The sequence below is a fragment of the Coregonus clupeaformis genome, chromosome 34, assembly GCF_020615455.1.
Source record: "Coregonus clupeaformis isolate EN_2021a chromosome 34, ASM2061545v1, whole genome shotgun sequence".
NCBI classification, from domain to species: domain Eukaryota; kingdom Metazoa; phylum Chordata; class Actinopteri; order Salmoniformes; family Salmonidae; genus Coregonus; species Coregonus clupeaformis.
This window is the reverse complement of record NC_059225.1, coordinates 18,877,929-18,895,788: the sequence shown is the minus strand read 5'-3', so window position 1 is coordinate 18,895,788 and position 17,860 is coordinate 18,877,929. Positions and strand designations below refer to the sequence as shown.

At 42.0% G+C, this 17,860-nt stretch overlaps 1 protein-coding gene across 3 annotated transcripts in view; it reads left to right on the top strand.

Moving 5' to 3' along the window:
- The window catches only part of LOC121549761 (golgin subfamily A member 6-like protein 22), a 126,637-nt gene that overhangs the window by 23,596 nt on the left and 85,181 nt on the right, over positions 1-17,860 (top strand). The gene's annotated exons all lie outside the window — the stretch shown is intronic.

Here is a 17,860-nt window from a genome sequence, read left to right as displayed (position 1 = left end):
TCTTTTGTCAATGTATTTGTCTCTCTCTCCCAAAAAAAACACATTTTCTTTATCTCTCTCCTCTTCATTTGTATGATGTTCAACCACATACTTCATACTTCTTCTTTTCTCCTGTTGAAGGTCTCCCGCCTTTCTCCTCCGTTGTGTAAACCAAGACACAATACAGTAAACGACAAAAACAAGCAGAAAAGAAACGGGTCATTCATGTTAATTCAGACCTCAGACGTACCCCCCCCCCCCACCCCCTCATCTTAGCACAACCGCTCAAAATGAATCTACAAAGTATTGATTGGTGAGGAAAGCGTTAGCCTCACGATGCAGCCGCATATTAATACTGCTGGCCTTGTCTTCCGTCTCCTACTTACCGCTCTTCATATCTTCATAATTGATTAATGTTCCTTTGTGAAGTACAGATGAATAATGCATTGCTCGGCTCGCTTCCCTGCGGCTGATGAGAGCATGTTTAATTTCACTGAATAGAGCAGAGCTCTAGTTTTTGTCCTACTCGTGTGCTGTGGTAGTGTGTTGTGGGAGTGTGTTGTGTGTTGTACAGAGGCAGGAGTGGTCACTGGTGTGTTGATGCTTTGAGAAGATGTCTAGTTGAGCTGACTGAGAGCAGGGGTCTCAACGTCTGGCCCTGGGGCCGTTTGTGACCCGCCTTCTGATTTGTATCTATCCAATATACATACTGAATCTAACCCACTTGTGGTTTTAACACCAGCCTCTATGCATAGAATTATGCATGATGTATGTAGGATTATGTAGAATTATGTAGGGTAAATTATTATAAATTCACACAAAATCCTTGAAATAACATAAGTGTTGTATAGGCACTGAAGCAATAGTTAGGCCTATGTTCTGAGCATACAGATTTTTAAATACTTTTTCTTGTCTTTTTAATGGCCAATGTCTGTTGCAAAATGACTTGGAAACCATGGCAGAAAGAGAGAGAGCGAGACGGAGGCTGGCACAGCCTGGCACTACACAGCTCATCTGGCTAACGATGCTAATTATGCTAAACTGGCCTAATGATGATGAGGGATTAAAGAGCCCTCTCACACACGATGAGAGAGAGAAAGTGAGAAAGAGAGAGAGAGAGAATCACAAGCTGTCACTGCATAGAGCTCATCATGTTAATGATAATGAGTGACTGAAGAGCCAGTGAATGTGTGTGTGCATGCGTGCATGGTGAGAAGCCACCTGATGGTGGACAGCTGGTGCGTGCATGGTGAGAAGCCACCTGAAGGTGGACAGCTGTTGATGAAAGAATGGCAGTTCATTTTTCTCCCTTCTCTGCTCCTCCTCTCTTCAGTGCCAGCTTGTCTTTGCTGGGGTTTCATTGAACGTGTGCCAGCAAACGAGACTCAGCAAATTGAATAAACGCTACTTATCCCGTAACGAGGAGCCTAATTAAATATGCAAATGAGGCTATGAATGAGGTCTCTCAAAAGGGTTTCATGTTTGATTTCCAGCCCTCTCTCTCTCTCTGTGTGTGTGTGTGTGTGTGTGTGTGTGTGTGTGTGTGTGTGTGTGTGTGTGTGTGTGTGTGTGTGTGTGCGTGCGTACTTGTGCGTTACTGCTGAGTAAGATGTGAGTGGAGAGGGACAGACGTTACTGTGTGTGCACTGGGACATTCAATATGGCTGTAGTGGTGTCTGTTTATTTGAAGACCAAGGACACTTCCCCTCTAATAGTGCAATGGGTTTCCTTTAGTTTAGTCAGCTAGGGCGTTCCTTAGTCTCTGCCCATATGAAAGACAGACAGACAGTGTGTTCAGGCTCCAGTTAGCAGCAGCAGGACAGATGCAGAGAGAGAGAAAGAGTAGGATAGATGAAGAACCACCCCAGATTTATGTCTGACAGGAAAACTCCTCCTATCTGCAACCACCACCCTCACAGAGTCAATCCTAAAGCTCTCTTAATTTACAACTCTGTCTCTGCGTGTGTTTGGGGTGTGTCGTTGCAGAGTGCGTTGTAGATATGTATTGGTTTTGACTGTGTGTCTGGTTGTGCAGATGGATGGGTTATGCAGTAAAGTGCGGTCAATGTTAAAGACGAGGGGAGTTTACTGCTCTGCTGTGGGTAGTTTTATAGTGTGTGGAAGAGTTCATCATTAGAATCAGATGATATCATGGTTACAATCATCGTCATCGAACAGCAGCTGGGTGATTTGCACATCCAAGGATCCAAACCATGTATATGCATCCACTGTAATGTAGCCTAATTGACTTTGGAAACTGTTTTTTGGCCAAAACAGTGAGGACAAAGAAAGAGAAGCCCACTCACACGGTTCTGTAAATGCTGCTTCCTAGTGCTTCATTCCTGCACCACCATGCACAACATTTTAGGTCACAGTCTTTGGTCACCTGATCATCTTCCACTTCCAATTGGCTCATTCCACCCATCTCCTCTCCCTGCAACTATTTCTCAGTTCTCAACCAACTTTTGTGATAAAACAGTTGCTTTGTCTTTAGTACTTTGCAGAGTTAATCCAATTTCTTAAGTGAAGTCCTCACCTTTCTCTGCTTAGCATAAACATTAGCCTAGCCATTAGCTGAGCTAATGCACTAATGAAAGAGAGTGCCTTTAGTTTGACTGGGACGTTATAGTGTTCTATGCTAGCACTGAATGCTAACTACAACAACTGCATGTTTAAAGGAAGGGACTAGCACAGGATGCTAGCATGCTTTGCTACCTACAGCGCTAATGCTACATGCTAATCGCTGAGTCAGCTGTTGTGTGCCCTTCTCTTATTAGGTAAACTGATTTAACCCAGATTACATACATTTGACATTTTAGTCATTTAGCAGACACTCTTATCCAGAGCGACATACAGTGAGTGAATGCATACTTTTTATTTATTAATTTTTTCATACTGGCCCCCCGTGGGAAACAAACCCACATCCCTACCGGCCAAACCCTCCCCTACCTTGGACGACGCTGGACCAATTGTGCGCCGCCCATGGGTCTCCCGGTTGCAGCCGGCTGCGACAGAGCCTGGACTCGAACCAGGATCTCTAGTGGCACAGTTAGCACTGCCATGCAGTGCCTTAGACCACTGCGCCACTCGGGAGACGCCACTCGGGAGATTAGACACATACACACACACACACAATTACCTGACCTGGCTGTAAACTAGATTAAGTTAACATGTTCCTATCTAGGTAGAAAAAAGTAATGATGCTGTATTTCTATGCACTTTCCTTTATTTCATGCTATTTATGACATTAACTAAACTGAGGGCTCTAATTTCAGCTGCCAGTAAGGAGGCTCAAGTGTCAAACGCACGTTAGTTTGCAATTTCGTTATGTAAAAACTGGCACACTGGCATTTCCCATCCCTTACGCCAGGTTCGTCAAGTTACCTGTCTAACATCAGCTCGCTTGGCATGAGGTGGGCGTGGTGGAAATATTTGAATTGTGTCCTTAAAAACGTGCACCAATATGCCAATTTCAGTGAGCGCAACTAGGGATATTTAAGACGACCAAAAGCTGGTCTTAGCTGTAACGCAATTGGTTATGGCATTGATTTTGCCAGCGGAGGCACATACATCACCAACGTTTTATAAAAATATCCCGAGCAGCAAAACAGTCAACAGACATTCCCGTTTTTTATTTATATTGGACATTTATTTTGTCTAGCTTCTTTGAAATGTTTGGACTCATTATTTCCGATGCCCATTGCATGAAAGGTGTCAGTGACTGTCGGAAGTCTGTTTAGGAACATTAAGATATTTTTAAAAAACTGCTAATTGTTTTTGTTCATAATTTTGTCAAAATATGCATCTTCCATCTTCCTCTGTTGGACCTAACTGTCAAATCGCGTGAATTCAGATCGCTGTCTGTGGTGCTAATATTACAACAAATATTATGGCTGAACTTAAATATTTACATTTACATTTACGTCATTTAGCAGACACTCTTATCCAGAGCGACTTACAATTTGGATGTGCTGGTTGATAAAAAACCTGTATTTATGGGAAAGATGTTTGAAAAGGGTATTTTGTTTTTAAATGATATTGTACATTTGAATGGTAGAGTTATGTATTTTATGGAGTTATCAGAATTGTATGGAAGGTCTGCTCAATCCAAGATTACAACCAATTGATTACAGCATTACCACAAAACTGGAGGAGGCAGGTGGCAGTGGGAGGAGGTAGGGAACTGGTCTGTCTGCCCAATATAAAGGATCAAAGCTGGCGGAGGAATAAAAATAGCATAAATAGGAAAGTATACCAGTTTAATTTGAGGACCAGGATGTTGACAGCTGTGCCATACAGATTGCAAAATAGTTAGGAAGAGATTTTTGATGTACCGATTCAATGGCACAGGGTGTATGAGTTGATATATACAGTGGGGGAAAAAAGTATTTAGTCAGCCACCAATTGTGCAAGTTCTCCCACTTAAAAATATGAGAGAGGCCTGTAATTTTCATCATAGGTACACGTCAACTATGACAGACAAAATGAGGTTTCCAGAAAATCACATTGTAGGATTTTTAATGAATTTATTTGCAAATTATGGTGGAAAATAAGTATTTGGTCAATAACAAAAGTTTCTCAATACTTTGTTATATACCCTTTGTTGGCAATGACACAGGTCAAACGTTTTCTGTAAGTCTTCACAAGGTTTTCACACACTGTTGCTGGTATTTTGGCCCATTCCTCCATGCAGATCTCCTCTAGAGCAGTGATGTTTTGTGGCTGTCGCTGGGCAACACAGACTTTCAACTCCCTCCAAAGATTTTCTATGGGGTTGAGATCTGGAGACTGGCTAGGCCACTCCAGGACCTTGAAATGCTTCTTACGAAGCCACTCCTTCGTTGCCCGGGCGGTGTGTTTGGGATCATTGTCATGCTGATGGAAGGAGGTTTTCACTCAAAATCTCACGATACATGGCCCCATTCATTCTTTCCTTTACACGGATCAGTCGTCCTGGTCCCTTTGCAGAAAAACAGCCCCAAAGCATGATGTTTCCACCCCCATGCTTCACAGTAGGTATGGTGTTCTTTGGATGCAACTCAGCATTCTTTGTCCTCCAAACACGACGAGTTGAGTTTTTACCAAAAAGTTATATTTTGGTTTCATCTGACCATATGACATTCTCCCAATCCTCTTCTGGATCATCCAAATGCACTCTAGCAAACTTCAGACGGTCCTGGACATGTACTGGCTTAAGCAGGGGGACACGTCTGGCACTGCAGGATTTGAGTCCCTGGCGGCGTAGTGTGTTACTGATGGTAGGCTTTGTTACTTTGGTCCCAGCTCTCTGCAGGTCATTCACTAGGTCCCCCCGTGTGGTTCTGGGATTTTTGCTCACCGTTCTTGTGATCATTTTGACCCCACGGGGTGAGATCTTGCGTGGAGTCCCAGATCGAGGGAGATTATCAGTGGACTTGTATGTCTTCCATTTCCTAATAATTGCTCCCACAGTTGATTTCTTCAAACCAAGCTGCTTACCTATTGCAGATTCAGTCTTCCCAGCCTGGTGCAGGTCTACAATTTTGTTTCTGGTGTCCTTTGACAGCTCTTTGGTCTTGGCCATAGTGGAGTTTGGAGTGTGACTGTTTGAGGTTGTGGACAGGTGTCTTTTATACTGATAACAAGTTCAAACAGGTGCCATTAATGCAGGTAACGAGTGGAGGACAGAGGAGCCTCTTAAAGAAGAAGTTACAGGTCTGTGAGAGCCAGAAATCTTGCTTGTTTGTAGGTGACCAAATACTTATTTTCCACCATAATTTGCAAATAAATTCATTAAAAATCCTACAATGTGATTTTCTGGAATTTTTTTCTCAATTTGTCTGTCATAGTTGACGTGTACCTATGATGAAAATTACAGGCCTCTCTCATCTTTTTAAGTGGGAGAACTTGCACAATTGGTGGCTGACTAAATACTTTTTTTCCCCACTGTAAAACGACGCAAGATTCAAGACTTCGTGCTTTTCAGCTAAAATTATTATATAGAATTTTTCCACCAACAAAATGTTGAATATTTGGGGCATACAATCATCGAAGCTCTGCAGATTTTGTTGTGAGGATACAGAATCAATAGACCATTAATTTTGGTATTGCCCTCATGTAGCCTGTTTCTGGTCTCAGGTTCAGGAATGGCTGAAAATGCATAACATTGATCTAAAATTGACCCTAGAAATAGTACTGTTGGAGATCTGGAGAGACCGGGTCAGTCAAATACTAATATTCTAATACTCTTAGTAAAATTATTTATCTTCAACTCGCAATCTGTGGATTCTATTTGATTAGATAGATTAAAATTGTATGTTAAACATCACAGCATAGTTGAAAGATATCTGGCGATTAGAAATCCGAAGAGGGTGGCCAGCAGAGATAGGTGGGATGGGCTGAGGGAAGCTGAGGGTTGGGATGTGGAACTGGAGACAAGTGGGAGTGGAGTTGCTGGGCGTGGGATAGAATGACGTCAAAGATAAAAGTAAAAAAAAATAAAGTCAAAATAAAACATAACAAAAAGTACGTTTGAATGACAGACGGGCAGTGTTGTTACAGCTAATGCCTGTTTGCCTGAGGCTGATGCCGTGCAGGTGTTTGTACACAGCATATACACACACTCTCATTCAAATGCACACATGTGCACATACACGGACACAACACATGTAAATAGTGCCATACATGCACTCAAACATATTCAGTTGGCCTTGCTGTTATGATTGTTGTTGTCCTTGATGTCTTTAGTTTTTTGCATTGTTGCTTCTGTGTGTCGCTCTGGATGGGAGTCTGTTAGATGACTAATGTGATGTAGTTGTTTTAAATATTCAATAAATATAAAAATAAATAATAATAACCTGGTCTTAGCTGTAACGCAATTGGTTATGGCATTGATTTTGCCTAGTAGCCTTATGTACATCACCAATGTTTTATAAACATTTCCCGAGCAGCAAAACAGTCAACAGACATTCCTGGTTTTTATTTACATTGGACATTATTTTTGTCCAGCTTCTGTGAAATGTTTGGACTCATTATGTGCGATGCCCATTGCATGAAAGGTGTCAGTCACTGTAGGAAGTCTGTTTAGGAACATTAAGTTATTTTTTAAAAACTGCTTATTGTTTTTTGTTCATAATGTTGACAAAATATGCATCTTCCACCTTCCTCTGTTGGACCTGTCAAATCGCGGGAATTCAGATCGCTGTCCGTGGTGCTGAATCCGCTTGTAGGCTATATTTGCCTGTTTGTTTACCTTTCACGTGGGATAGTCACTAGACGTACTGGCCATATCAACGGCGATTATAGGCTATAGCTATATACACTGAGTGTACAAAACATTAAGAACACCTTCCTAATATTAAGTTGCATCCCCTCCTTTTGCCCTCAGAACAGCCTCAATTCGTCGGGGAATGGACTCTACAAGGTGTCTAGTGTTCCACAGGGATTCTGGCCCATGTTGACTCCAATGCTTCCCACAGTTGTGTCAAGTTGGCTGGATGTCCTTTGGGTGGTGGACCATTCTGGATAAACACAGGAAACTGTTGAGCGTGAAAAACCCAGCAACGTTGCAGTTCTTGACACAAATCGGTGTGCCTGGCACCTACTACCATACCCATTCAAGGGGCACTTAAATCTTTTGTCTTGCCCATTCCCCCTCTGAATGGCACACATGCACAATCCATGTCTCAAGGCTTGAAAATCATTATTTAACCTGTCTCCTCCCCATCTACACTGATTGAAGTTGATTTAACATCAATAAGGGAATAATTGCAGCCTTACCGCAAAAGTGGAAGAGGAAAGTTGAAGGGGGAGAAAGTAAGGAACTTGTCTGTCGGCCTTGCATTAAAGAACATAATTGGTTAAGGAAAACTGTGATAAATAAAAAAGTATATCAGTTTCACTTAAGGACCAAAGGATTGACAGCCGTCCCATATAGATTGCAAAATAGTTGGGAAGAGATCTTTGACGTACCGATCCCATGGCATAGTGTTTATGAACTGACACGCAAAACGACACCGGATTCAAAAATTAGAATCTTTCAATTTAAATTATTATATAAAATTCTTGCTACCAATAGAATGTTATTTATATGGGGGGATACAATCTTCCCAGCTCTGCAGATTTTGCTGTGAAGAGACAGAATCATTAGATCATTTGTTTTGGTTCTGTCCATTTGTAGCTTGTTTTTGGACACAGGTCCAGGAATGGATAAAGGATTGCAATATTTACCTGGAACTAACCTTGCAGATAGCATTACTGGGTGATCTGAAAAGTCATAGTCAATCAATCAATAATATAATAATACTTTTAGCAAAAATGTTTATTTTTAATTCACAATCTGTAGAAGCAATGAGAATAGAAAGGTTCAGAACTTTTGTAAAACATCACAGTACGGTTGAAATATATATGGCAAATAGAAATCCTATATGGATGGTGTTAAGAGATAGATGGGAGGTATTGAATAGAGTTGAAGGATGGGACTAATAACAAATAACAACAAATAATAACAAAGATAGCTAATAATGTAAGCATACTGTGTCCATAATAAGTATATAGGTTGTATGTTGGGAGCTTTTGGGAAGGAGCACAGTTAGAAAGATATGGCATTTAGAAGCAAACCGGATGGACATCATGAAAATGATCGGAGAGGTTGAGAGTAGAAGAAGTTCAGGAGCAAAAAAATAAAATAAAAAAAATAATATATATATATATATATATATATATATATATATAATCATTGTCAAATTAACTCTGTCCATAAGGTGTAGATAGTAAGTATAGACCGGAAGTAGAGGCCTGGGCGTCGTTGTTCACTAATTTACTCCAAGTAGGGAAAGGATGGTGGGGTTGAAAAGTAATAAAGGGGAATATATATATAAAAAAATAAAATAAAACATGGGGGATTGGAAGTGATGCAGACAATTACATTGATAGAAGATACAATCTATCTGCAATATTAAGCTGATCCATCCCCCAAAAAAAAAAACATCAATAAGGGATCATAGCTTTCAGCTGGATTCACCTAGTCAGTCTATGTCATGGAAAGAGTTCATAATGTTTTGTACACCGTGTATATTTCGGAGCAGTAACGGTGAGTGGACATTCCCTCTTTCTCTTTATATTAGATCTTTCTCCAGCTCATGTGAAAAGTTTGGATGTGCGTAAAACCCTCCATAGTCTACGTTGTTTTAGGCCTGATATTATATGCCCACGGGGAGCAATTATGGTGCATGTAACTGTATTTAGACATAGCCTATTTCAAACAAGTTGTTGTTTCATTTTATTATAATTTTATTAGAATTATTCACTGTCTTTTTAGGTCTTATCAATAGTGAATTAAATCTTGCTTATTGACAACATTACGCATGTCCATGACTCAGACATAATGTATTTTACAGTAGGCCCATATTAGTGTGAATGCTATGTAAACATCATATTTCCATATTGAAGCCAGGCAATTACTGTTCAACATATTAAGCAAATATGCGATAGGCCTATATTTTGTTATTTTGTTTCTGTAGGCTATTTAACAAGCAAGGCTATAATGGACTAACATTTGAATTGGAGTTGATGACAACGCAATACATAAAAGACCCTAAATACACAACTTGAAGCAATCACATATTTGGAGCACATTTTGATTGGCCAGTGAGGGGTCAAGCCTTGACACACCTTCAACTTGTTTGTTCATCAAAACCCAGCCAATGTGATGCACTATTCGTATGTAGGTAAGGTCACTGTTTGTCCATTGACCAAAATACCACAAAAACATCACTTTTATTACTAAATTATCTGAAAAATGTCAAGGGATGTATTTTCGATCCCAGGTGAAATTGTTTGACATTCTATTAGGATGATGTAACTTTGAAATTGAAATCGCCTCATTATTTTTCCTTTTCTTTGTCCATGGCTCTTTCCAGAATCAGCTTTTAGCCCCTAGACACAAATGATTGGATAGATAGCTAGGCCTATAAGCAACGGCAGAAATCCCACCTAGCCTATCAGAGGGAAAGGTGGAGCTACTACCATATTTAAAACCAATGCATTTTGGGGGATCTAAAAAGCATGTGCCTTGGGGCTATGGGTTGTTTTAGCATCGGGCCTTAGTTATATTATCTCTGTTAAAACCCCCTAGAGTCGATGACCACGCCCCCACAGACATCGAATTAGCATAATACAAAAATCCCCAGCAAAAATCTGTCTGTTTAAACTAGAGATATCCGTTTTTTTGCATGGTGGCCGGGTTTACGGGGTACAGCAGTATTTGACAGACCAGGAGACATCTCGAAAACGGTTTGGCCTACAAACTAATATGACCACTCTATGGAAAGATGAGTCAAGCCTCACAAGACTCCTCTAAAGGTAGCCCGGTACCAGTTTAAAACATTTATGGAAGTATATATGTTAGTACAGTGAGGGGAAAAAAGTATTTGATCCCCTGCTGATTTTGTACGTTTGCCCACTGACAAAGAAATGATCAGTCTATCATTTTAATGGTAGGTTTATTTGAACAGTGAGAGATAAAATAACAACAACAAAAATCCAGAAAAACGCATGTCAAAAATGTTATAAATTGATTTGCATTTTAATGAGGGAAATAAGTATTTGACCCCTCTGCAAAACATGACTTAGTACTTGATGGCAAAACCCTTGTTGGCAATCACAGAGGTCAGACGTTTCTTGTAGTTGGCCACCAGGTTTGCACACATCTCAGGAGGGATTTTGTCCCACTCCTCTTTGCAGATCTTCTCCAAGTCATTAAGGTTTCGAGGCTGACGTTTGGCAACTCGAACCTTCAGCTCCCTCCACAGATTTTCTATGGGATTAAGGTCTGGAGACTGGCTAGGCCACTCCAGGACCTCAATGTGCTTCAGACACTTTAAAACAAACTTCCTTTTGATTTATTTTTTGACTATCTGTTTTTCCATGTATGAATATTCAATGCGTTTCTATGGGCTAATAGCAGGAAGGCCAAATTCAATGTTTCAGAAAAAAATCTAAATCAAATAGCTAAATGATCCTTGGTATGACCATCTTAAAACAATTCCATATTTTAGCTTCGTAGAACCCCCACCCCCGCCATACTCTCAAGGATTGATGTTGTGTTGACCTGGTTCCAGGGCTCCGTACTCCACTGCTTTTGTCTTCCGCATGGCCAGTCTCCCAGTCACCCCTGTAGCCACCCTCTGAACCAAGCCTAATCGATCACCATGCCAATCTACATGCTCCACACATCATGACCAAGTCTCAGTATCTATTTATATTTTACTGATTTAGGTTGTAAACCCCCCACCCCCAAGATATAAAATGTCAATTTCATCGGTTTTATATCTGAGGGAATAGAGAGGGAATATGGTCAGTTGTGTGTGAATGTACGAGGGGGGCACAGCATGAAACATCAAAGGGGAAGCTTTTTTGCTGATGTACGAATCACAGCTGAATGAATATATTAATGTGGAACCAATTACCTTAGGGAAATTGTTGTCTGTATGCTGGTCTTACCAACGCGCTCCTCACCTTTTGCAAAGCTGGGAACAGCGAGGGAATGCCTAAAGCGGCGGACTAAGCTGGCGTAGTTGGTTTTCCTTACATTTTCAATTTACATTTCCATGTTTTCTACCGGTGTGAATATTGAATTAACCTGGAAATAGAAAATACAAATAAACGTTGGTATAGTTCTACAATGCATTGGCTTGGATTCACTTTGAGTTCTGGCAGAAAGGGGCAGTGCAGTAGAACAGTGTCCTGTTGTACCATCATGTTGAGGTCTCTACCGTTCTAGATAAATGACTTTAACACACCTCAGTTAGACCCCTAGCTGCTCTTTTTAAAGCCTCTTCTAATTCAGTGTTAAAGCACTGATAATAAACTAAAACACACAGTATATCAGCGTTAAAGCACTGATAATAGACCCACATCCACATTGATTGGCCTTCATATGTTTACAGCTCACTTTAATTGCCTTAAAAAATACCATTAGTCAGCTGTGTGCATGTGTGTCCATCGACAGAAAGCCCTATTGATTTATCAGCTTCAGGATTTGTCTTGTCCCTCCGTACATAAAAAGCCTGCATGTGCTTTTCAGAAAGGGAAATGGCCCCCATCGACTCCCTTAACTTGAGCCCAAACGCTAAAGATTTTTGGATAAGCTGGCTCATTACTTAAGCTGAAATCAATAGGCGGGATCATGGTGGGAGCATGGTATAGTGAATGAACAGAGCAGGGAGGGATAGAGCCCTGTTCTGGCTGGGGAGATGGGGTGTGATGGGCTCCACTCATCCCTGTCCTGTCTCGGTTGGGTCTGGTCGATGTCTGGGGGTAGTGGAGTGAGGATGGCTGGAGGCGTGATACAGTGGTCTCTCTCTCTCTCTCTCTCTCTCTCTCTCTCTCTCTCTCTCTCTCTCTCTCTCTCTCGCTCTCGCTCTCGCTCTCTCTCTCCAACATTTTACCTCTGCTAACATGCACTATCTCTGCCAAAAATACCTTACTACTCATAATAATTTAGCAGGTCTCTGTGTTTCAATTGTTCCTATATGTCTCTGTTGTGTCTGTTCCAGGTGGAGAGTGTCAGGGAGGAGGGAGAGAGACAGAGGAGGGAGATTCTGACTCTCAGACAGAGAGAGAAGACTCTTCTATCAGAGGTAGGTAGAGATAGGGCTGGAGCTGGAGTTAGGGAAAGGTAGTTTGAATATCTGTCTCTTTCTACCTCGTGTACGTGTGTGTGTGCGTGTGTGTTCGTGTTAGCTGCAGACCCAGGAGAGGAGGCTGTGTGAGGCTCAGAGAGAAAGCAGGCTGAGGGTAGAGGACATGGCTCGGCTACGGTCTCAGCTGGATCAGGTCCAGAGCTCACACACGCAAACTATGCGCCAGGTACACACACATACACACACACTACTCCAGATGTACTAGAGAACTTGTTAGTTTGTCAACATGTGTGTTGTCACCCTCCAAACCACACTACTGCTCCCCTCCCTGCTCCTCTCCTCTCCCCTCCCTGCTCCTCTCCTCTCCTCTCCTCTCCTCTCCAAGGTGTCCCTTCGTTCTCCTGCTCATAAATATGGAAGATGCCTGATGAGATTCACGGACAAGAAAAGAATCAAAATCTATTGTTGCGCGTCCTTTCCCCGTGTAAAGTTTGCTTTAAATGTCACACATTAGCATGTGAACTTTTAAATGAGCTTGTTTGCTCACTGACGCGGGCCATGTAAATAGCCATATTGAATATAGTACAGGGAGGCGTTGGAAAGGGGGACGGATTTGGCCGTCGCACCGTCAATTAGGCCACGCCAGGGGAATCTAGTGCCAAACAGCCCCATCGACTGGCCGTGTCTCACGCAGGCACGCACGCACACACACACACCAGACCTAAATAAAGTATCTCTGAATCCTCCCTGATGGCTTGTGTTTTTGGGGGGAGTTTGATTGACAAGCATCTCTCCCAATATGAATCTGCTAATGTTTTATTCACATTTCACCTCCCCTTGGAGGAGTGTGTGTGTGTGTGTGTGTGTGTGTGTGTGTGTGTGTGTGTGTGTGTGTGTGTGTGTGTGTGTGTGTTCGTGCATGCATGCGTCACAAAGCCATCACTAATGCTGTCAAAAACAGGCTCAGGAAACGAAAGCATCATGACTATTTCTAGTCACTTTGCATTAGATTATGTCTTGTGAAGACATTACCCTTTATTTATGCAAAAATAATATCCTCTGTTGTTAGAACTTATGTTTCAAGTTTTAATGTCACATGCACAAGTACAGTGAAATGCCTTTCTTGCGAGCTCAAAACCCAACAATGCAGTAATCAATAACAATGTAATACTAAAAATAATATAAGGTAGAACAAAAACACACAAAATTTAGAAATAAGAAGAACAGGAGAAAGTAAGTAAGCATACTATATACAGGGTCAGTCAGTTCTAATTAAGCAATAAGGCCCGAGGAGGTGTGGTATATTGGTATATAGAGGTCCTGGATGGCAGGGAGCTCGGCCCCAGTGATGATATGGATAGATGCTTCATGTTGTTGGTGTGGAGGGTGGGCAGAGTGTACATGTTTGTATTGCAACATATTCAGTATCTCCATAGTATCAAGAAACACAGCTGGATATTAGTCAGACTTATCCATTTGTTCTTCTTTCTGTATGGCTTCCTTATTATATTGCCCGTCTCTAGGTAGTATTGGGGACATGAGAGTGGATGTCGTTACATTGCCTATTCGCTCTGCATATAAAAAGGATTTAATGTCCGCCAGCTCTTAGCGTCATTGAGTAGCTGTAATTTGGGTCCTCGGCTGTACCATATCCACCAAATGAGTGTGTGTGTGTGTGCCTATGAGTTCAATATAAACTACCACAACATGTAAAAATGTGTTTTGAACAGTGAACATGTAAACCCCTCCAACCCAGAACCACTAGGCAGACAACCAGCCAGCCAGGTCCAGCCACGGTCCAGCCAGTTCCAGTGTTCTGTGATAAACAGTGGTTCTGATCAGACGCTACAGAGCCATAATCACGTTTGTGCCACTGAATTCCTTAACCTTTCCGTGACCCCTCAGAATGCCAGCGGGCCAATCACAAAGCTTAATTGAATCGCTGCGGCAGGCAGCTCCCTGACTGATGAAACAATTAAATTGAAGGTGAAATATGAATAGGACAGAGAGCGAGTGAGAGGGGGATCCTAGGCAAACCTACCTTTTTACTCACACACGCATGCATGCACAAACATAGTAATCATACTTTTTCTGTAAAGAGCCTCCTGTTCTCCTCATTACCCCCTGAGGTCCTCTGTGAGGATATTCCTGTAAAATAATCAGATTTTTTAAGCCGCTTAGTGTTTACCTCCAAGATGAATATTTCTGTGTGTTATTAATATCAGACTGTAATTCTGACGAATGCTAAGGTTGGACAACTGTTCCTCCCTAGCTCCACAGACAGACCGTAAGATAGATTAGTTAGTTTGATGAAGCTGACTGATGGTTGCATTTGCCGGAAGAAATGTGTCCGTGTGTGTGTGACAGTGTGATCCTCTGATTGATAAGGTGTCTGTGCTAGGTGCAGATTGCTGTAGTTGATTGGTTGTGATGGAAACAGTAATTTATAATCAACACAAGATGACATATTAAATTCTAGATTGTCTGGCGCTGGATGTAAAACTGGCAGACGATGATGTAGAATATAAATAAAATATAAATAAATTGCTACATTGCTAAATACTTAAAGGATTCTTATAGGAACATAGAACCCAGGCAGTGTAACTAATCACCACATTCTAATGTGATTATGATTTAAATAATAATAGATGATACATTAACTGTTGTTGTTTAACCATTCAAATACATTTTGCTTTGACTATTCACTGAGCTAGAGATACAGAGAGATAGACAGAGAGAGCGAGAGAGAGATTAAAATATCTGAATTGGTTTTAATCCAATACGGAAATATTTATCAGTGTTGTATGAGGTTGCAGTGTATTGAAGCAGTGTGTGAGTTTGTCTTTAGTTTATGTCTGCCTGTGCCTGTGTTTGTGTGTTTTTGTGTTTGTATGAGAGCAGACATTTGTTTTCCTTCGGTATAAAAACAATAATCATCGTCGTATCAACAGAGTTAATGGACTTTCATTTAGATTGATCTGGCGGTTAATGACCGTTAACAATGATAATTTCCCTCATATTATAACAATAATACTAGACAATATACAATACTCTGTTCATTGTGTTCCTGTGTGTGCATATATGTGTGTTAAATGAGAGCTGTGCGTGCGTGCGCGTGCGTGCGTGGTGGCAACCTTGCAGTGAGACAGTAAATGGTAGATTGCTGTAGGTGGTGAGGTGTGACTGAGGTAGTGGCAAACACTGTTGTACTGACAGGGGACATCAGGTGGCGCTGTGGCAGCCCTATGTCACATACACAGACGAATGGCAGCAATTAGAGGGGGAAACCAAGCTTGTGAGGACAGGAGAGCGCTGAGGGGCTGTAAGGGTGTGTGTGTCGGTGTGGTGTGTGTGTGTGTGTGTTGGTGTGTGTCTGTGTGTTGGTGTCGGTGTGTGTGTGTGTGTGTGTGTGTGTGTGTGTGTGTTGGTGTCGGTGTGTGTGTGTGTGTGTGTGTGTGTGTGGTGTGTTTGGGTCTTGTCTCTTCCTTACTCTCCACTCATCCATCTGAATATCAACACACAGCTAATACCACTGGACTACAGCATAGGACAGAGCGGGGCGGGAGGAGGGTGAGTGAGAGAGGGTGAGGGGTAGTAGGTTTAATGGTGAGGTGGTAGAGGGGTGAGTAGGGGTGAGAGGTAGGGGAAAGGGTGTCTCTCCTAAGAAACATGTCTTCTCTGGTGTCTTCTGAGCTATGCTGTCTATTTCATATTACTACCCTATATCCTCTCTCTCTCTCACTCACACGCATGCGCACACACTGAGAGAGTGAGATTATAACCCATTCCCAGGCATGTGGTATTCAGTTGAGTGTGAGATAGGCCTGAGCCATGAGCCGTAGCCATCAAATGTTAAACCCCATATAGATACCCTACACACACACACACACACACCGAGTGTCATCATTCAATGTCCTCTCCACCCCCCGCCCTGAAATTCCTCTCCTCACCCTTCGGTCCTTCCTCCTCCCCTCTGCGAATGATAATTCCTTTTTGCAAATCCTGCAAACAGTCCATTCTAACACACAACTCTATCCCCCCTCCCGTAAGACGCATATGCCATTTCCTCTTGCATGTGTGTGTCTATTTTGGGTGATGCAGGCACAATAAGAACAACAGAGCCTAGTGTCATTAGAGTTACATGAGAATTAATATCTAGGATATATCAGATTACTGGGTCTGGGGATAGGACAAATGGACAAGATATGTTATGGTCTATTATAAGATGGTGGAGTTGAAACACACACACAGTGCCTGCGAGTCAAGAGGACATTGTGAGAATGACATATCCTGGTGCAGAGGCCTGGATGGCCCTTATTGATGGACAGAGTCTTAAAGCCATCCGTCACTTTAGAGGAGTTTAATTGGAGCCAGCATCAAACGATAAACTCACCAACATGCATAGCTGAACAGCCCAATGCAGCACATTAATCACAACCAGGCACACACACACACCCACCACGCACACACCCACACCCACAGAGTGAGACGGAGACAAGTGGTCCAGACATACAGTATATTCTGATGATAGATGACCCATTTAACTTTGATTTCTGAGAGCAATGAGCTCGCCAGCGATACAGTGATACCACACGCACAAACTCACACACACACACTCAAACATATGCACACCACACACACACACACATGCACCACATACACGCATGCACACACGTGTATTTGCATTAGGGGTATTATAATGTGAGGATGATTTGTGATGTAAAGCAATCTGGAGTGAAGTCATTCATCAGCCCCTGTGTCTAATGACACACACACACACACACCCGCAGCTGATTGGCTCAAACGCATTAAGAAGGAAAGAAATTCCACAAATTAACTTTTAAGAAGGCACACCTGTTAATTGAAATGCATTCCAGGTGACTACCTCATGAAGCTGGTTGAGAGAATACAAAGAGTGTGCAAAGCTGTCATCAAGGCAAAGGGTGGCTATTTGAAGAATCTCTATAAAATATATTTTTATTTGTTTTTTATTTTATTTTTATTTATTTAGGCAAGTCAGTTAAGAACAAATTCTTATTTACAATGACGGCCTACACCGGCCAAACCCGGACGACGCTGGGCCAATTGTGCGCCACCCTATGGGACTCCCAATCACGGCCGGTTGTGATACAGCCTGGAATCGAACCATGGGGTCTGTAGTGATGCCTCAAGCACTGAGATGCAGTGCAGTGCCTTAGACCGCTGCGCCACTCGGGAGCACTTTTTTGGTTACTACATGAATTCATATGTGTTATTTC